The sequence below is a fragment of the Sciurus carolinensis genome, chromosome 14 (assembly GCF_902686445.1).
Source record: "Sciurus carolinensis chromosome 14, mSciCar1.2, whole genome shotgun sequence".
Lineage (NCBI taxonomy): Eukaryota > Metazoa > Chordata > Mammalia > Rodentia > Sciuridae > Sciurus > Sciurus carolinensis.
In genome coordinates, this window is record NC_062226.1 from 66,608,308 (window position 1) to 66,630,150 (window position 21,843).

Below are 21,843 nucleotides of genomic sequence, written 5' to 3' on the forward strand. Positions count from 1 at the left end.
AGCTTTGTGACTCACCCTCATCATGTGTATCTGCTATTCAAACACCATCAGAGAAACCTTCCCAGCCACCAGTCCCCTGGTTCCTGGCACCTGCCTTGCCTCCCTCTCCATGATTTATTTATTCTACACCCCTTTCTACATCCTGATATGTTATACATTTATTTGTTTATTTGCTCACTTCATGCTTCCCCACTAGGCAGAGTGCTTGAACAGGGTAGGGAATCTGGGCTTTTTAAAAGATTATATTTTATTTTATTTTATTTTTTTCTTGGTGTCAGGTTTTTTTTTTATTGTAAACAAATGGGATACATGTTGTTTCTCTGTTTGTACATGGCATAAAGGCATACCATTTGTGTAATCATAAATTTACGTAGGGTAATATTGTTTGATTCATTCTGTTATTTTTTTCCCTTCCCCCCCACCCCTCCCACCCCTCTTTTCCCTCTATACAGTCCTTCCTTCCTCCATTCTTGCCCCCCTCCCTAACCCTAACTCTAACCCTAACACTAACCCCTCCCACCCCCCAGTATGTGTCATCATCCACTTATTAGCGATATCATTCGTCCTTTGGTTTTTTGAGATTGGCTTATCTCACTTAGCATGATATTCTCCAACTTCATCCATTTGCCTGCAAATGCCATAATTTTATCATTCTTTATGGCTGAGTAATATTCCATTGTATATATATACCACGGTTTCTTTATCCATTCATCAATTGAAGGACATCTAGGTTGGTTCCACAATCTGCCTATTGTGAACTGAGCAGCTATGAACATTGATGTGGCTGTATCTCTGTAGTATGCTGATTTTAAGTCCTTTGGGTATAGGCCAAGGAGTGGGATAGCTGGGTCAAATGGTGGTTCCATTCCAAGTTTTCTAAGGAGTCTCCACACTGCTTTCCAGAGTGGCTGCACTAATTTGCAGCCCCACCAGCAGTGTATGAGTGTACCTTTCTCCCCACATCCTCGCCAACACCTGTAGTTGCTTGTATTCTTGATAATCGCCATTCTAATTGGGGTGAGATGGAATCTTAGGGTGGTTTTGATTTGCATTTCTCTTATTACTAGAGATGTTGAACATTTTTCCATATGTTTGTTGATTGCTTGTAGATCTTCTGTGAAGTGTCTGTTCATTTCCTTAGCCCATTTGTCGACTGGATTATTTGCATTTAATGCATAACAGTGCATGACACAGTAGAGTCTTAGCAGAGAGCAACAACTGTTTGGTGGGTGAATGATCAGCATAGTCATAAAGCATATCTCCTACCAGAGTTAGTAGCAATCCCTATTTTTACCATTTGTCCATCACTTACATTAAAAATTCATGGTGAACCCTCTAGGTTGTGAGGGAGAAAATGATATTGCTCTATATTCTGTCTTCTATCATGGACATAGCAAAAGTGTTTCTGACCTGTTTTGGGCTTAAAGACAATGCCAACTTTGTTTCTTTCTTTTCAGTGGTAGTGATTGTGGCAGAATGGTAGAGTTGGAAAGGATTCTCAAAGTAATTTGGTTAAATTTTGATTCAGATGTCAAAGTCCTACCTCCTGTGTCACTGAATGTGGAGATGGGGCAACAGAGGGTGTAACTGAGGTTAACTGAGGTCACAAGGCTGGGGCTCTGACCTAAAAGGATTATTTTCCTTAGAAGAAGAGGCACTTGAGAGCTCCCTCCCTCTATCTGCACATAGGAACACGGAAAGGCCAAGTAAGGACATAATAAGATGGTGGCCATCTATCTGCAGGTAGAAAGAGAGCCCTCGCCAGAAACCAAATTGGTCAGAACGTTGATCTTGCACTTCTAGTCTCCAGAACTGTAAGAAAATAATTTTTTTTGCCTCAACCACCTTAGTCTATGGATATTTTGTTGTAATACACCCACCATTCAAGTTAAAGCCATGTTTAGTAGGAAAAAAATTGCCTCACTAGAATAACTCAGCTAAAGCTACCATGAAATGAATAAAATTATTTGTTTTAAATTGTGGTCACCAAAAGGTCAATCTTGATAATATTTACAAAACAAAACAAAAGTCATCTCTTCTCAAAGTAATCAAAAGCCACTTGCAGAGCAGAGATTTGCCAGCAACCTCTCAAAAGGTGAACTCCTCCTCCCTACATGGAAAATAAGAGTAACAAAATCCCCTGAAACTGGGCACCCACAGGAAATGAGGGTAAGGAGGTAGCCAAAGGGTTGCTAATTACTGTGGTGTGAAGCAGTGAAGAGCGAAATGTGGTGAACCAGCTGCCCAACACCAGGTGAAATCCATACAACGATGGAGCATACCTTGCGATGATTAAGAACAAAGTTACAAAAATATATTTGATGTCCATGATATATTATCAAAGTAGAAAGCAGATGTAAAATAATTTTAAATATCTACAGATATATAGGAAAAATGTGGAGGATATTCATGATAAATGTTGACAACAACTGTCCCTGGAGGCATGAATTCTGACGTTCATTCGATTTGTTTTATTTTATTATGTAGCTTCTACTTTTTCACAGTGCCTCTGGAGTCCTGGAGCAATAGTTCAAAGTTAAACAAAAATGACCAAATCCACCTACTTAATCCATCCCCCTCCCTCACCCAAGAGAAAAGTCATGCAATCTGTGTGAATATTTAGTTCCTGTAGCACCTGCAGCAGTCTGACCACAGGTCTCATTTCACCTCAGTAGTGTGTTCCCCTGATGCTTGTATCTTCTTCTCCCTCTCCTCACCACCCCTCACCAATTCTTGACTCAAGCAGCCCCAGAAATTTCAGTCATTCTGACAAGATTTCGTTCCTGCTCCATTTTATTTTGAATTAATGAGTTCTCTTCTCACTGTTGTAATAATTGCTGCAGAGTTCTCTGGAGACCACACCTGGCTGGCTGTGTTTAGTTCAGAGCCTCTTGATTGCATGCAAGAGACTGGACAGATTTGAGAGAAGATTGCTGAAAGTACTTCAGGGGCCCTGGAGGCACTGATTTAGGAGGCAGTTGAAAGACATGCTTGTGAATATGTCAACTCTGCACTAACTAAATAGGAAATGTGGGGAAAACAGGCTTCCGGCTTATGAAGACTGTAAGCACCAGGAGCATTCCAGAGGGTAAGTGGAACCCCCTTGGGAGATATGGAGTGGGGGATGGGGTGGAAAGCCTGGCGCAGAGATTTCAGGGCAGGGCAATTCTACCTAAGGTTTAAGAGGGGGTTCGCTCAGGTTTGCCAACCCTTGAGAAAACACTCAGGAAAGCATATGGGGGTGGTGAGAAAGAGGAGGGAGATTTGGGTTGGTGGTGTGATGTTAAGTTTGAAAACGACCTTTCTTGTGTGTCAGGGTGCTATTTAGCAAAGCAGTATGGAAATTGACCTGAACAATCATATAAAAGTCGGGAGTTTCGCAGGTAGAGTGGAAAGAAGGGAATTTGGTGTCCAAGATGTGTTGGTTTTGAACATTGACTTTCTGTGGACTTCTGGCTTGTTAGTACTCTAGTACGGCCTTAGTTACCCTCTCTTGAAAAATGGGGAAACCTCTCCTCTGAATAATTGCGAAAATCAAATTAGGTAAATACATATGCATGCCCAGGATCTTTGGCTTTTACGGAGCACGATTTTGATTCCTAGGGCTTGGAGACTGTTTAAAGGGAGTGTTGAGGAAGAAGCAACCATGTCCTCCCCCAGCCTGCCCTACCTCTACGCAGTCCACAGTCCGCTGCGCTGGCTCCCATTTGGGTTAAGTGCGCACCACCTGATTCGCTGCTCACACGTGGTTACTGACAGCTTCGGAGAATGCATTCCGGAGGGCCCACTCTACAGTGTGGTCCAAGTCCAGGTTTAGTTTTTCCAGGTCAACTTGCAGGATCAAAGCCTGCTGGTGTAGTATAATGAGAATGGGGCACTCAGCTTAGAAATGGGAAAACCGTTTCTTTTCTATGTTGAAAAGAAATGGTACTGTGACTAGATAGGAGCAAGAAGTTCTGGTATGCTTTTGCACTGTAAGGTGACCAGCAGCATAATGTTGTACATAGTCCGACAAGCTAGGAGAAAGCATCTTGAAAATTTATGTGTATGTGCGTATGTGTGTGTGTGTGTGTGTGTGTGTTTTCAGTGAATATTACTGAAGAATTGATGAAGATGCTGAGCTGACTTTTAAGTAAAAGGAAATTGTTTCCTCACTTGGTATTGAGGATTTGATAATTACCATTAATTTTCTCTTTAACATTGTTATAACATTATTAAGAAGGTGAAGTTTGTGAAAGTGAAGCTACAGAAGTAAGAGCTACAAAAATAAGTTGCTGAGTAATAATCCTGTTGGTACTTGTGGCAGTAATATTTTGTTGTGAACTACATCTTCCTTTTCCTGAATTATGCTGTCCCTTAGACTTTAGACTTTTTTTTAAAAAATTGATCTAACTAGTTATACATGACAGTAAAATGTATTTTAATACATTGTACACAAATTGAGCATGCCTTTTTATTCCTTTGGCTGTACATGGTGCAGAATCACACTGGTAGTGTAATCATACATGTTTATAGGGTAGTAATGTCCATCTCACCCCACCATCCTTCCCACCCCACATGTCCCCCTCTCCTCACTCTCCTTTGCTCTATCCAAAGTTCCTTCACTCTTCTCTACCCACCCACCCCCATTATGGATCAGCATTCACTTATCAGAGAAAACATTCAGCCTTTGGTTTTTTGGGTTTGGCTTATTTCACTTAGCAGGATATTTTCCTACTCTATCCATTTACCTGCAAATGCCATAATTTCATTCTTCTTTAAGGATGGATAATATTCCACTGTGTATATGTACCACATTTTCTTATCCATTAATTTGTTGAAGGACATCTAGGTTGGTTCCACAGGTTAGCTATTGTGAATTGAGTTGCTATAAACATTGATGTGGTTGCATCACTGTAGTATGCTGATTTTAAGTCTTTTGGGTATAGACTGAGAAGTGGGATAGCTGGTCCAAAAGGTTCCATTCCAACTTTTCTGAGGAATCTCCATACTGCTTTCCAGAGTGGCTGCACAAATTTGCAGTCCAACCAGCAATGTATGAGTGTGCCTTTTTCCTCACATCCTTACCAACACCTATTGTTACTTGTATTTCTGATAATAGACATTCTAATTGGAGTGAGATAAAATCTTAGGGTAGTTTTAATTTGCATTTCTCTAATTACTAGAGATGTTGAACATTTTTTCACACATTTGTTGATCGATTGTATATTTTCCTCTGTGAAGTGTCTGCTTAGTTCCTTAGCCCATTTATTGATTGGGTTATTTGGCTTTTTTTGTGTTAACTACTTTGAGTTCTTTATATATCCTGGAGATAATTGCTCTATCTTAGGTGTGTGGTAAAGATTTTCTCCCATTCTGTAGGCTCTCCACATTCTTGATTGTTTCCTTTGCTGAGAAGAAGCTTTTTAGTTTGAATACATCCCATTTATCGATTCTCGATTTTACTTCTTGTGCTTTGGGAGTCTCATTAAAGAAGTCAGGTCCTAAGCCCACATGAAGATTTGGGCCTACTTTTTCTCTGTTCTAGCACCTAAGTGTTTGATCCACTTCGTGTTGATTATTGTGCAAGGTAAGAGATAGAGGCTTAATTTCATTTTGATATATATTGATTTCTATTTTTCCCAGCATCATTTGTTGAATAGACTATCTTTTCTCCATTATATGTTTTTGGCTCCTTTGTCTATTATGAGATAACTGTATTTATGGGGCTTGTCTCTGTCTTCTATTCTATACCATTGGTCTACCTGTCTGTTTTGGTGCCAATACCATGCCACTTTTGTTACTATTGCTCTGTAGTATAGTTTGAGGTCTGGTATTGTGATGCCTTCTGCTTTACTTTTCTTGCTAAGGATTGTTTTGTCTATTCTGGGGTCTCTTATTTTTCCAAATGATTATCATGATTGTTTTTTCTAGTTCTATGAAGAATGTCATTGGGATTTTACCTTAAAGACTTTGATAAAGTCCTTAAAGGAGATATGTTAAATCTGATTTAAACATTATACAATGTATGCATATATCAAATCATCACATGGTACCCTCTAAAATTTTGTAAATATAAATATACACAATTTTTAAGTTTTTTCAGTTAAGAAAAAAAATATATAGGGCTCCTCCCTGCTCCCAGTCCAAACTCTGGTTCCTCTCTTTAGAGGCAGATACTTGGTAGTTTCTTTTTATCCTCCCAGAGAGGTCTGTGTGTAGATAAGAGTTTGTTCTGCACTCTGCTTTTCTCACCTCCACACAGTGGAGATGGTTCCATATCAGCACGTCTAGTCTGTCTTGTTGATAAGTTACCATGTATTCCACAGTTGGATGTATCATATTTATTTAATCATCTTATTTAAATTATTTGCAGTCTCTCTAGGCAGTGAATATCCTTATCTATGCCTTACCTTCACATGTGTGTTTATGGATTTGCATCAAAAGACATTCAAATGAGAATAAAAAAATTGTCACAAATTTAGGAAAAAATAGTTTGTTCTATAGCCATGAAGACAAGGAAGCACTGGAACTGTTTATAAGGAACCTTATAAACTGGTGGATCAAGAACAAAACATGGTTTTACAAGCAAACCAACTGATGCCAACCCTATCCTCCTGAAAGGCAGCCAATCAGAGACAAAGCTCACTCCAATAAACCCCTCTGGGTCCCAACCAGTCCACATTCTCAGTCCAGTTACCAGACTTCCCAAGTGATGTCAGCACTTCTGAAAGTCATTCAACCCTGGACTGCATAGTTCAAAAAACCAATTTAAGAACAGCAGTCTGTTCTGTGAAAGAGAAGGTGCCTCAGCCTCATAACCCCCCTGGACTATAACGTTCAATAAATTCACCTTTGTCTTTGGATCTGTTATCATGGAACAGTCTCATCATTCTGATACTAGGCATACTGTAAAATTCTATTCTGCACATTTGTTTCCTCATGTGTAAATATTTCTTACATGGATTACATTATAACTCTCTAAGGTGTATTATGCTTTGAGGTGGACTGAAGGGATTTCACGGTAAATTTGTGATTTTGACTGAGATTTTGACCTTTGAATCTACCCTTCTTATAAGATTCTCCTCTAGTCTGTCTGCAGTCCACTTTTAGAAGTGAAATTGCTGGGTACAAAGACATGAGCATTTTGGAATTTGATAGACATTCTCCAAATACATTGACCAGTATACATGTTCATAATTGGTGAGTATGATACTCATCTGTCCCTTAACTAATAAACTTCAAAAATCTTTGATGATTCTAAAAAATGAAAAAAGATTTTTAGATTTTTGTTTCGTTTTCCAAATCAAATAGGCTTGAATACCTGATTTATGTGTGTGTGCGTGCATGTGTATGTATATAAAATTGTCCTTTTTGTGAATTGGTTTATAGCTATAGACTAAATGATTTTTGAAAATCATATTCAAGAATGATTATTCCTCTCAATTGTAGTAATATACATGCAGAAACTAGAAAAATCACAGTAATCCATTTTTTATTATAATTGGTTTACCAATAAATGAGTTATTTAACCAATTCATTTAAAGTTTTCAGAAAAGCAGTTTATTCCTATTTGAAGAAAAACTCTAGCCTGTTTTAAGATAGAAAGAAGAAAACCTTTGATAGTATAAAGGTTGAGGTGCTCTCTGCCCCCACTTGCGTTAAGCCTACGTAAGTTAAAGTGGTTTTCTATTTTTAAAGAACAGAGATTGCAGCTGTTCCAGAGTGCAGCCCCTCTTAGTGGGTACCTGGGGAAGATAATTGGCAGGTACCACTGAAGGTCGATGTGAAGCACTGAGCATTGCCCATTCTGAAAGACCTAACGAGGCCTGGGCTCAGGAAACCTGCGGGAGGTTGAACTCTCAAGTGACCATTTGGGGCTGTTTCTACCAAAGGCCAGGAGCTCTGTTCCTTCTCTATTTGGGAAAGTATGTAAAATAACATTAATAAAATTCTCTGAGTAGTTCATAGTATCATAGGTGCTTTTTAAAAAAGCATTATTACTGTTCCCTTAATTTAGGCAATAGAACTATCCTGGTTTGGGGACTGCCAACTAAATTTCAATTAACCAGATAAATAAAAATGAAAATGACAATTCTGGTCATTATCCTGTGAGCTTAGCTTTATTATCACTGCACTTTATAAGTGGGGACACTTGAGGCCCAGAGAGTATTAGCTTGTGATGTAAGATGGAAACACAGTGTACTGACTTGGAACCCTATCTCTTTGCACTGTAATAATGGAAAATTATGTATGTAAATATTTTTTAAAATTATCTTTTCAGCATGTACCAGGAATCCTTTTTTCAGATTGACATTTTTTTCCCAAAAATAAAAATCAGTGGCAGAAGAAGGAACATAGACTCAACCCTTAGTGTGAAACTACAGAAAATGTAGTTTTTATTTGTAAAGCTTGCCAAACAGATGCTGTATTTGACAAACAGCACAAAACACAGCAGGTTCAGTTCTGGTTGCAAAGCTCAGGAAAACTATCTAAAATGAACTGCTTTGCATTTAGGTGTATAGAAAAATTGCTTTAAGATTTATTTTTGTTGTGTGCAATTAGCTTATACATGTGTGTTGTCTCCTTGTGCAACTTCTACCTCAGGAACTGAGCTATTTATTTCTCCTTCTAAGAAAACACACATTTCATGTACCTGGACTAAGAGTTCGATGCCTGTTATGTGATTCCTATTTTTAACTAGGGCAGTAAAACTGTCAACCTAATAATGTCCTCATTCCAAAAATTAATTTTGTGCATTGGAAGGTAAAAATTTATGTGCACGGTGCATGACAGTGTTCTTGGAAATCTAATTGAGCATTTTCCCTCAAGACCATCTTCATAAATTTGATAAATTTGGAAGACCTATAGGAGTCATTGCATTGCACATTTGCATTGTGCTTATAGCATCTAAAATTCTGTTTATCACTGATTTAAATTTTCGAGCAAGCAGGGGAACTCAGGAAAAAAATACAGGCAATGTATTTGAAAAAAAATCAGAGACAAAGTAGATTCTTTTTTTTACATTTACACATTTGCACAAAATAGATCCTTTTATATATATATATATATATATATATGTTATGTATTTATAACTGGTTACACGTTGGATTCATAATCAGGCATCACCTGGAGACATTGGCACGGTTTGTTGCTCAAAGTAGATTCTTAACCAAGAAAAAGAGAAAGGATGACTGAAGAGATCAGTGATTCAGCCTATTTTTTCTTATAGGTAATGATCCAATTCAGAAACACAACAGTTGCCGGTCTTTGCTTTACAGCTGCATGAAGCTACAAACCACAATAGTTCTTCACCAGTGCTCTGTTGCTCTTGCAGCCAGTTCTGGTGTAGTATCCTGGTTCTTCATGATTAATAATATTTTCCTGTTGTTAATTTTCCATTTTAATTTCACCTGTTGTTTTGTGTCTATTCTCTCTCCCTCCCTCTCTCCCTCCCTCTCCCTCCCTCCCCCTCCCCCTCTCCCCCCCCCCCTCTCCCCCTCCCCCTCCCTTTCTCTCTCTCTCTCTCTCTCTCTCTCTCTCTCTCTCTCTCTCTCTCTCTCTGTAGTTGGGATTGAACCCAGGGCTGTTTAACCACGGAGTTACATCCCCAGTCCTTTTTATTTTCTATTTTGACACAGAGCCTCCCTAAGTTGCTGAGGCTGGTCTCAACTCACAATCCTTTGACCTCAGCCTCCCATCTTGCTAGGATGACAGGTGTGTGCCACTGCACCTGGCTACATATTCATTTTTAAGTGGATGTTTGCTGAGTTTTTACCATGAGACATATACTGTCATTCACTTATGAATGTTTTTGATTGCTGTAAATCAGGAACTGGGTTAAGTGTTATGAATTCATCAGTGACCAAAATAGATGCTCATGGGGTTTTACAGTAACATGGAGGAGAGAAATATTAATTAAATCATCAGTCCCTCCTCAAATATACAGTTACATTCCATGATGAGTACTCTGAAGGAAAAGAATGAGGGGCCCTGGGAGCCTGAGGGTTGGCAGGATTGGCAGCTCAGGGATATTTCTCTGGGCAGTGTTGTTGCTTTCAGATGCCTTGTTCACTTGACCTTCACAGCAAGTCTTCCATACAGGTGCTGCTGAGGTGCTCCCGTACTACACCTTGGATGTTCGTGTAACAATAAACTACAGATGAAAGGGAAGTGTCGACTGGTTGGTTTATGAGCATGGCCTTAGAACTCTAAGATAATCCTTATCTTAAGATAAGGATTTAAGATAATCCTTATCTTAAAGATGCATTTGCCCTTTCTGGAAATTTTATTTGTTATATTGTCTTAGTTTGGGCTGACATAATAAGATGCCAAATGTTGGGTAGGTTATAAAAAACAGAAATTTCTTTCTCACAGTTCTGGAGACTGGAAGTCCAAGATCAAGTTGCAGGCAGATTCAGTGTCTGATGAGGACCTGTTTCCTGGTTCACAGAAACTGAACCTTCTTGCTGCACCCTCACTTGGTGGAAGGGGCAGGAAAACTCTGTGGCCTGCATTATAAGAGTGCCAATCTCATTCATAAGGGCTTAGCGACCTGGTCACCTTCCAAAGACCCATCTTCTAATTCCATCACCTAGGGGAATAGCATTTCAACATGTAAATTGGGGGTGGGGGGGTCACAAACATTAAGATAGCAGCCAATGCTTCATGGTCCATATGCAGTTCTTCAGTTTCTGATTGCTTCAAGGCTTCATGCTCAGTTTGGCTTTGATGCCATTACTTCCAAGTTTAGAACAGAACTGCTTTCATTGTGGTGCACAGGCATCAGAACAGCAGCCCCAGCAGCAGCTGAGATCATGTAGGAAATAGAATTAGAAAGAAAAGTTCTTAAATACTATACTAGACCAGCTAAATCAGAATTGCTGGGGGCAGGGCCCAACCATCTGCATTTTAACAATCTCTCCTGGTGATTCTTAAGCACAATAAATTTTAACCAGCATTGGATTAGTGTTAATACTGGCCTAAAGGTAAATCTGCAATTATATGATACTTAAAAATGAAATGATGCATGCAGAGCAATGAATAAATATTAGTTATTATTCTATATATGTAGAATATTTGCATTGGAAGGAAACATTAAGATGAACTGCCTTAGCAACTTCCTTTTCTGCATGAAGAAATTGAAAAGGATATGGATAATTTAGTGAAGTGTATGCTGATGCATTTTTTGTGTCCATTTTATTTTTCTACTATGTCTCTAATAAATCAGATAATCAAAGGTATTTTAGTTTATGGTCAGTTGCCTAGAGAATATGAGGCAGATCACAAGCTTGCCATATCTGTCTTATAATTTCTGCTTGGAGATTAAGAAAAGAACCTTGTGAGAAATCATGCATAGATCTCTTACAAACACATCACCTCTCTGGGAAAGAACTTTTGGCCGATGATCAGGGACATGATGTCTTTCTCTATGGCATGGGGTCTCACTCTGGATTTGCACATGGATTGGCAGGATAATAATAATCATATTTGTTATCCAAAATGTCCTTCCCAACCTCCATGCCTCTTCTCAATTTTCCAGTCTGATTTCCTCATTTTTTTTTTTTTTTTAATGCTTGCTTTCATCTCCATACAAACAGATCTGGAAATATAGCTGCTGTTTATTTGGTAGATTTACAAAACATACCAGTGTGCCTCTGGGCATGAGTACAATATAAATCACAAGCCATAAATAAATAACAGAACAACAAAAACAAAACTAAGTAAAAGCTGAAACCCACATGCCTTGGTAACGAGCAAGATTCTGCCCCCCCCCCCTTTTATCAGGGGAAACTGCATCAGGTCCTACATATCTCTCTCATACATGTATGTATTCACAGTATTTTTATCTTTCAATTAAAAAAGCTGACAACGCCAAATTAATTGGCTAATAGAAAAAAATAGAAATAGCTATTCTAAAATAATTTCAGCGACTGCTTTCAGATGAGGGAGTTTGGTTGCTTTAAGCTTGTCTCTTTTCGTTCTTCCATGTTTTCTTCAGTGAGTAATAATACTAATGATAGCCACTCTATGTTGAATGCCTGTTATACAGTGCCATTTAGTTTTCACAGTAAGCTTACAGGGCTCTTGAGTATTTACTGTAAAAAAAAAAAAAAAAAAAAAAAAAGAAAGAAAGAAAGAAAGAAAGAAATTTAAAACATTTAAATTACTTTTTTAAAAAAATGTTTTAAATTTAAAACATTTAAGTAATTGCCTGGGTTGCCCAGGCAGTAAGGAGTGGGGTTGGGGTTGGGGTTGAACTTCACATGTGTGTCCTCTAAGCCCTACAGGACATTCCTCCACCTTGTTTGCTCTTTCTTGCACTCCCAACCCCCGGGAGGGCGGTTCCCTTCACTTCTCACCAGCAACCCAGGACACAGTCTTCCAGATAAAATCCAGCCTCCCTCTAAAGCCAGAGGAGGCACAGCTGCGAGGCTGCCATTCTTCTCTTCCATCTGGTTTCAGTACCACGCCACATTGAGGCCCAGACCACTGAAACGGAATAAAGAAAGAAAGGCTAACCCGGGATGGGAAACCTGTATGCCAAATGAGACTTTTCTTGAGAGGTAAGGACAACATATCTCGCAATGTCCCCAGGTCTGAGCTTTGCTTCCCTCATTGCAGGTCCACTCTTTTCTGCAGGACAGACCATGTTTGACCCCTAACTTTGACCATCCACTCCATGCACCCTTCAGGCAATCTGACCTCACCCTCAGGAGTCAGTTTCATCCCCGATTTATTCCCTTCCCCCCTAAGTTCCTTTTCCACAGTCTAAATTATTCAGGTGAGAATCCCATGCCGAGGCTTCAGCAGAACTCTCTGAAGTCATCTTTGACTTTCTAGGAATCCACTGGGGAGAGCAGGGTCAATGAAACAGTTTTAATTCAAAATCTCCAGGACATCATAGAGGTGTTGGTGTGTCCCTTTGTTCTGCTTGTCTACAGCAATGTTATTTCATTCTTGACTTTTTTGTTGTTTGTGTACTGGAAAAGAATTTTGTAAATTCACAGATTACTTGCATGTTTTAAAATTGACATCTGAAATGTTTTGAGTTTAAATATTCACATAACTATAATTTCCGGTACACTGTTTATATTGACATTTAAAAGTAAATGTTATATCACATTTTAAATGAAGCCAGTGATTTTAAGTAATTTGGTTATTTGGTATTCACCATTCATTAGACATACATGATTAAGCTCTTTTCCTTGTCAGAAATCACACATATTTCATTTATCTTCAAATTTTATTTTCATGGTACTCTCTCCATAGACTTTTTATCCCAGATGAAATATATTTAATGATTCAAAATCTTTTATATGAACCTTATCATAACTGCTGCAGTTAAAATAAATAAATTTAAATGTAACTTTAAAAAACTCTGTGGCCCTCTCTATCTAAAAAAACTCTTGATTTAACAATTATTCATTAATGACTACAGATGAGGATTATCCATGAAAGCCAGGAAGATTCAGCCTCAGGGTCCTTTGTTCCATGGCCCCTCTGATTGCTGGGAGTTGCTGAAAGTACCATAGAAATCTGTCATCAAGTTATTATTTAAAAACATTTTTTAAAATTTGTTCTAATTAGTTGTATACAAGAGTAGAATACATTGATGCATTTTGATAAGTCATACATAAATGAAATGTAATTTCTCATTTTTCTGATTGTACATATTGTAGGATCACATTGGTCATGCAGTCATATATATACATGAGGTAATAATGTCTGTTTCATTCTACTATCCTTCCTACCCCCATACCCCTTCAAATTATTTTTGATGAGCTCTCAGTTGACAATTCAATTAGGACTCCATCAATTTTATTATAAACAAAGAGTTGGTATCACCTGACCCATGGAACCATTGCACTTATATTCTATACACCTGCATCAGTATGGTGCCCTGGATATTTTTAAGTATCCCGGGAGATAAGACATAGGGCAATTTAGGATGAGTGTGAGTCATGCCTTTCCTTAACAAAGTGAGCAACAAGAAAAGGAAACCAACATCTTCATAACAGTGTTTCTCAGCAGATCCATTTTAGGAAAAATCATGTACAGAGGATCTAGAAATTCATTCCCCTAAAATGTTTCATGATGGACCTTTGAATAACTTGACTTAAAGACCACTGGTGTAAACTGTGATCATTGGATTTTTTTTTTTCTTCCTAAGTCTCTGTCTCTCTGACTCTACATCTGTATGTATGTCTCTCTTCTTGCACACACATTCTCCCTTTCTCCATATAGTTCCTCTCATATAACTCAAGTCTCATTACTGTTTCCTCCCCGAGCTCCTCCCTAAGTCCCCTCTCTCGAACTCTGATCTCTCACTCTTGCCAGGAACAGGAAGGGTGCTGATCAACAAGTTGTTCCTATGAGGGTTGGGCCTAAACTTTAAGATGATACCTTGAAAGCATATCCTTCTTCCCAGAGATGGGCTTCAGGAAGGCTCTGAGTTCCCTTTGACTATTGCAGAAGATATACACGTATCCTAACCCCCTGCTATGGTCTGAAAGTGGTTTTTCTACAAGGGTTCCTTTGTTGGGAGCTTGATCCTCAGTTTGGCAGTGTAGAAATGGGGGGACCTTTACTATATAGAGCCTAGTGGGAGGTCCAAAGTTCCCACAGAGGGTATGGTCTTGGAACTCTCTGACTTCCAGGTTGGAGATGTGATCTCTTCCTCCCTTGTGTGCTTTTGGTATTGTGATGTCATCTGCAATTAGACCCTCAAATGAACGGGGCCACCTGCTCTTGGACTTTGAATCTCCATAAATTTTAGCTCTTGTTTTAGCAGTGGATATATACAGACTAATATATCCTCTAAATCTGTGAATGTGACCTTATTTGGAAAAAGGGCCTTTGCAGATATAATTAAGAATCTTGAGATGAGATCATTCTAGATCATCAAGACAATGACAAGTGTCCTCATAAGAGACAAAACAGAAGAAAGGCACATGAAGAGGAGGCACATGGAGGCAGACTTGTAGCCAAGAGAGCCAAGAAACATGAAGAACCACTAGAAGTTGGTGAGCAAGAGACGAGAAAGGAATGTGACCATGCCGACTCTTGATTTCAAGCTGCTGGCCTCCAGAACTGTGAAAGAAGAAATTTCGGTTGCCTAAGCTACCAAGCTTGTGGTAATTTGTTACAGTAGCCCTTGGAAACCAATACTTCCCTCTAAAGAAATAATAAATACAATAAGCCAATTTTATCAACAATGAATAATGTTAATATTACCATAAAGATTTTGTAAAGGATTTGTTTTGAGGAACCTCAGAAAAAAACAAAAGTCCTTTTGGGATAAAACAGGTTTGGTCTTGGCTGTAAAGACCTTACTGGTAGGATCAGAGGGGCCTTAGGGGAAGAAACTTAGTTTCTGAGTCTTTTGCCCTTTTGAGAATACCCGCTCTGGCTGCACAGAGGTGGCAGTACACCATGAACTGGTATCTCCACTCCAGTGGTGCTCATGGCCATATCAGTGAGGAGCCTCTCATTTTTATGACCAGATCCTAAGTTCGGGCAGAGCAGGTGAAACAGTGTGGGAGGCCCAAGAGCCAGCACTTGTCACCAACCACCGCTGTCTGAGCTAAAAGTTAATTGATTAAGGGTTCATTCTTTGGGCTTAAGGCAGGAGCTCAGAGCTTATTTTAAGAGATTATCTGGTATTTATGGAGCTCTCATTGCTAAGCACCATTAAAATGCATTGTTATTATAAGATACAGTCAATTCTTGTTGTTCATGGTAGTTATGGTCCATAAAGTCGCCACTGACAATCCTCTGAGGGGAAATACAGAATCAGTCCCTGGCCAGACTCTTGTCACAACATTTTCATCAACAGATCAATACAGAAACTTGTTTTATATGTGTTTCTGTTGAAAGACACTTCATTTAATATTGTCAATTCATAACTTTGAACTCATGGTCAACAATACTATAACTCACACCTGAGCAAAGCTTCTTTGACACATGGATTTTTTCCTTAAGTCGCATCACAGTCTTGTGCTTAGGCACACTACAGAGCGCATCAGCACTATGCTCAAGGGACTTTTAAACAGCAAAACTACCAAGGAAATGCACAGAAATGCAAAAAACATGGCACTAAATAGCCATGGAAAGAACCGTCCCTTACAGTAACGCTAGACCCATAAGAAGGCAGAGTAGTTTCACTCCTCCACAAGTGGTATGTGTGTATCAGGTAACAGATTTCTCACCACCCTGCAAGCATCTGCAAATGACAATGACAGTGCCACGGATTTTGATTTTGGAGGTTACAAATAAATTTTAGTGAGTAGGCAAATTCATAAATGTGGAATCCACTAATAATGAGGATTGACTATGCTACATGGGCTAGGTTAGATGCAGATTATTACAATGTCTTTTAATAGTGGGCGACTTGAAGAGCTTCATGATGTGTAGGAATTTATTTGGTGCACAGATTCTTTTTTGTGGACCACAATTTTAAGGAGTATCTGAGGGTGACATACTTTGAAATTAGAGAGTGGGAGCAGAAGGACTTATGTTTGAATCTCTCTGAAGCAACTTCGGAGAGAAGTTGCGGATGAAAGGCAGGGTCTGCACTCAGGTATGAGGAAGATCTGGTCAGGGGAGGAAGAACCAGGTCTACACTTGGAACTGCAGTCCTGTAACACACTGGGCTCCTCCCAAAGGAAGTTAGGATATAGACAAAGGGACATAGGGTCATCCAGGTCTGACCCCAGTTTCTCCCTCCAAGGGAGGTCTCTCCCTCTCTCTCCACTCAATGGTCTGATGATATTCCTTTGTATGCTGAAAACAGGTCCTTTTCCATGTGTTATTTGGTGAAAGGAAAGGGTAGGAAGAATCTGTCAAAGCTCTGGACATACGTTATACACATGAAAAAAAAATTCAGTGTTTTTGATATGTACAGGTTGAGTAGTCCTTATTTGAAATGCTTGAAACCAGAAGTATTTTGAATTTTATAATATTTGCATATATAAAATGAGATATCATGGGAATGGGTTCATTCTAAATACAAAGTCATTTATTTTTCATATAAAACATATCTATATATATAACCTGAAAATAATTGTACACACTATTTTAGTGTACCTGTGACCCATCACGTGAGGTCAGGTACAGAATTTTCCACTTCTGGTGTTATTATGTTGGTACTCAAAATATTTCTGGTTTGAAGCATGTTGGATTTGGGAATTTTGGATTAGGGATGCTCTACCTATACTGAGAGGTATATCAGAAGTGGAAATGTTGGGGGTGTATCAGGGAAACCATGAGCCAGGGTGCCCCCTCACTTCTGGGAGGACTTATTTTTTTCAGAGGAACAGAGTTCAGACTATGGCTTTGTTTTCCTCAGTTTGACCCCGTGACTCCATTCAGCCTCTGCAAATGACTGGCAAAACACACCCTCTGGCCTGGCACACACTGAGGCTGGCAGAGCAGAGACAGGAGCTCAGTGAACAGGTCTGCCCAGCTGTCCCCCAAACAGCAGTCCACTGAGAGTTGGTCCTCTCTATTTCTCAGCAAGTGTCTCTAAAAGAAAAAGGAAAAGAAAGAAGAAAAGAATAGAAAAGATATGGTGGTCCTCAAAAGAAAGTGCTGATAACAGAAATGAAGCAGAGGGAGAGGGTTATGGTCATTAAAACTGAAGTCTGGGTAAGCTAATGCTAGAAAGTCGGATTCAGTGGTGGTCAAAACAAAATGTCCAGTGTTTTCTGTGATGTGTGAAAGCTAACCACAATAGGCAGAGTGGCGAGAGGGAAAACCAGTTCAGTAGACTAGACAATGGGGAATGGAAGGAAAGGAGGATGGATAGGAAAAGGAAAGAGTGGCATGAAGCTGACATAATTTTCCTATGTACATATATGAAAACATCACAGCGAATCCCACCACCCTGCGCATGCACAAGAATGGAGTCCTAACTAGAATAAGAACTATTCCATGCTTGTATAATTATATCAAGATGGATTCTACTGTCACACATAACTAAAAAGTATAAAAAAAATGACAATGTGAATGACTCTACCTTAGCCTCAGTACAAAAGTAAGAAGAAATGTCTCCCATCTTCCTGCCGGCGCTTACTCCAGAGTATTTAAATAAAACAAGTGGACCCTGGAAGGAGAGGAAGTCTAAGTAATTCTTAACCTCCTGCATGGGGTGGGGGTAAGTGAAAAGAAAGGGAACAAGGAAACTTAAATATTTCTGTGCTCAGGTTTCTGGGAAATCGTAAAGGTCTTGCTTTGTATTCATTTGGAATATCAAGAAATCACTCTACCAGCTTTTGATTGGAGTAGTAGGGGTGACTTGTGGGCTTGCTTTTGTGTAAGAACTTTTGTAGATTTATGCTACTTCTAAGCTGTAAGCATGAAAAGGTTAATCTCTGTTCCTGTTTCCTTGTTACAAAAAGGGGGATGATGATGATGATGATGATGATGATATCTTTCTTACAGGGTGGTGGAGTAAATGAATTAAGTATGTAATGAGCTTGGAACATGCCAGGCATGTAGTAAGCACTCTGTGTTAGATGTCTTAATTATAATTTGCTTTGTCATCCCAGGTACCACCTACTTCCTTTTAGTTATCTGCTCATCCCTCATTCAGATGGTGCAAATTTGTTAAGGGGTAGGGTTTCTCTGGTCCACATCACAGCTGGGTCATCACCGAAACTAAGCATTTTCTTAAGAGTTATGGAATTAGAAGAGAAGGGGCCTTGATTACCCCAAAAGGTTGGTTGTAGATCAGCAAGTGCTTCCAGTCTATGTAAGAAAGTAGCAAGTGATCTGGTCAATCTTAATTGAGCCCTTGAATCTAGCCACAGGAGGAAGAGTCTCTGGGCTTCCCCACTGCATCGCTGTCGCTCTGGGGCACTGTCAAAGAGGAAAGAATCCAGTACTTGGGACAATCCCTCATATGTGGGTGCCAGTTGCCCTGTAACCACACCTAGAGCAAGTCCCACCAAGTAGAGAGCCCTTGGCCAAGACTTTTCCAACCGACACCCACTGGGCCGAGCAGTCTCAGCGAACAGCAGGTGTCACCCTTCTGCTTCCAAACCTCAATTGCCTTCAGGTGCCTCACGCGCTCTCCAAACTTGTGTGTTTAAAGCTGCCGCCCCGCGGGGTGGCTGAGCCCATCTGTCTGTCTACAGCACGTTCCTGTGTGGCGCAGGGTCACAGCTTTCCAGCGCGCTTCCCGGGGAGACGTGGGGTTTGATGTGGAGGGCGGCAAGTGCCAGCACAAACAAGCTAGTGGGCCGCTCAGAGGTCGAAGACTGAACTTGCAACGGGACAGAGGAAAGGTGGCCTACGCTTCCAAGTCCTTCCCCTTCCCCCTAGCAGTTTCTTGGTGTCGGGAACAGCGCGGAGGAGGTACCGTTAGGACTCCCGGGCAGAGGAGCTGGGACAATCCATGAATGCGACCCCAGCTCTGGCCTGGGACCCAATCGGCTTGCAGTACAACGTGTAACCGTGCTTCACGACCAGGAGCAGCTCTTCCTACCCGGGCAGCTCTCGTCTCCTAACCTGAAATCTCTGCGGCTGAAAGGCTGAAAGTGCACCTTGTAGGGGAGGAGGCGGATGCGACGGTGACTGACGGTGAAGTACTGGGCGCCACCCACGCAGCCTAGTCCCTTGTGCGCACTAGGGCTGGTATAGGAGTACGGGTGGACGCGCCCAGGGCGTCTGAATGTGGGCGTGGGCGTGTACCAGGGTGCTTATATTCACCCAGAGCCTACAGAGACGCAGGAGAGTGCGCTTGGCTTGTGTAGGTGTGCACGTGTGTGCGCCTGGAGCGTGTGTATAGTGTTGCGGGTGTGTGCGCTCAGTATGCATGTTTGGTAGTGCGTGTGCCCACTCGGCGCGCGTGTATAGAATTCAAGTGTGCTCACCCGATGTGCGCACATAGGGGTGAGCCCTCTCGGAATCCCTGAGCAGGTCCGAACCCTAAGAACCTGGCGACAGTAAATGCAGGACCCTTCTCAGGTCCAGAAAGGACACAAATAGGCCTAATTGTGTCCCCAATGTGCTCAGATGATTTTGTAGCTGCAGGCAGAAGTCTCTGGGAGCAAGTTTGGTACTGACATGAGGCATGTGATTTCCTTGTCTTTAATCCCTTTAGAACCGAAGAGGGATTGATGATGTCTTGAAACTCTGGTTCCAAGACAGTGGACCACCTTGCACTGGCCCAGAAGTTTTCTGCAGGCGAAGTTGTGTTGCTTAGGAAAGACTGAGCGGACACATACCAGTCTAACTGGCCCTGCGGCCACTGAGGTGTCCATATGGCATTATTCTTTGGTTAAAACAGTAACTTTCACCCAGGAAGTACAAGTGCGGCCCCTGGGATCTGAGAGCTGTGGATATGTTAGGAATTCTTTGGTTCTGGAAAGTGCACAAAACTTTGCATATAAGTATGAAGGGTTTATACCCCTGACGCCAGCTCATACCTCCTAATAGGAAGTATTAGCAGAGCTCTTAAAGGCAAGAATGGAAACTTCTGGGGTTCCTTCTGCTCCTAATATCTAGAGTCTGGGTGGCATTTAATGAGTTCTGTGCTATGGATTGGTTCTAGTGAGAATTTCGAATAACTCGAGTGCTGTGTTCCTGCTCCTCATGTGAAATAAGATACAGGTTTATTATGATATCTCCAAGGCCTTAGAACAATGTCAGGCACATGGTAGGCACTAGATAAATATTTGTGGAATGAAAGTAAGTTCTGGAATGTATTTTTCTCCCTTTATCATAGGCTGGGATGGGAGTATTAAGTATCATTTGTTCAGTGTCTTAGCACTTGAGGCTTGGCAAGGGATCAAAAGCTTTACTCAGTAGCTCCTTGATTTAAATGCAAGAGAGGAAAAAGAGTAGCTTTTAAGTGTTTCTGCAGGGAATTCTGAAACTCAAGGTGCCAAGAAGAGTTCCATTCACCTAGTATAATAAATTTGTTTAATCTGTAGATATTTACATAGGAGCACAAAAGAGCACATTTAACATCTGCATGTTACTTGATGACCTATGATTTTCTTTCCCACAAATGTGTGTTAAGAAATACCTGAGGTTCAAGGAGATTGGAGTTGTAGACTCCCAATACCTGATAAGAGAACATGATTAACTTGCACAGAGGACTAGGCAATAAATGGATCCCAAACCAGACTAGTGGAAAATGGAAAGAATAATTAAAGCTAAGTCAGGCAGTCATGGTCACAAGAGTTTTACTAAATTCGTTTGGAAAGATTCACTAACAAGGAAGCAGAGAACTCACTCTCCAAATGTGAGGTGCATTCTATGTATGGATGCAATTATTAATCCTTGCTACTCTTTTGAGAAAAGCTTTTAGAAAGAAACTATTCTGCAGTTTTTCTTTAAAGTAGTTCATTTTACTGTGTCACTAACTGACCCCTGTGGGTGGTAGATAGGCAGAGCAAGTTGAAGAAGAAATTCTAACGAACTATTAGAAGACTTGGGTATATTCAAACATTGTACACTTAATAGGACAATTTTGGATGGCTAGTATTTCTCCTGGGTTGAAGATTGGCCCAAAATCTCTAATAGACTTTAGAATGGGTATAAGCAACGTGCATTAAGAAAATATAGTTTCTTAGCTTGTGTCTAAAATTTGTTTTTCATCAAGTAGACTGTCTGTATTCAAATCCTGGCTCTACCTCTTATTAGATATGCTACCACTTTTAACTGTTTTTATTAGTACATTATAGTCATACATAGCATTGTGATTCATTTTGACATAATCACAAGCATGGAGTATAATTTGGTCCACTTCAGTCCCCAGTACTTCCTCTTTCTCTCTCCCCCCCCCCATTCCTCTTCCCTTACTCTACTGGTCTTCCTTCTATTTATTTATATATTATTTTAAATTGGTGCTTT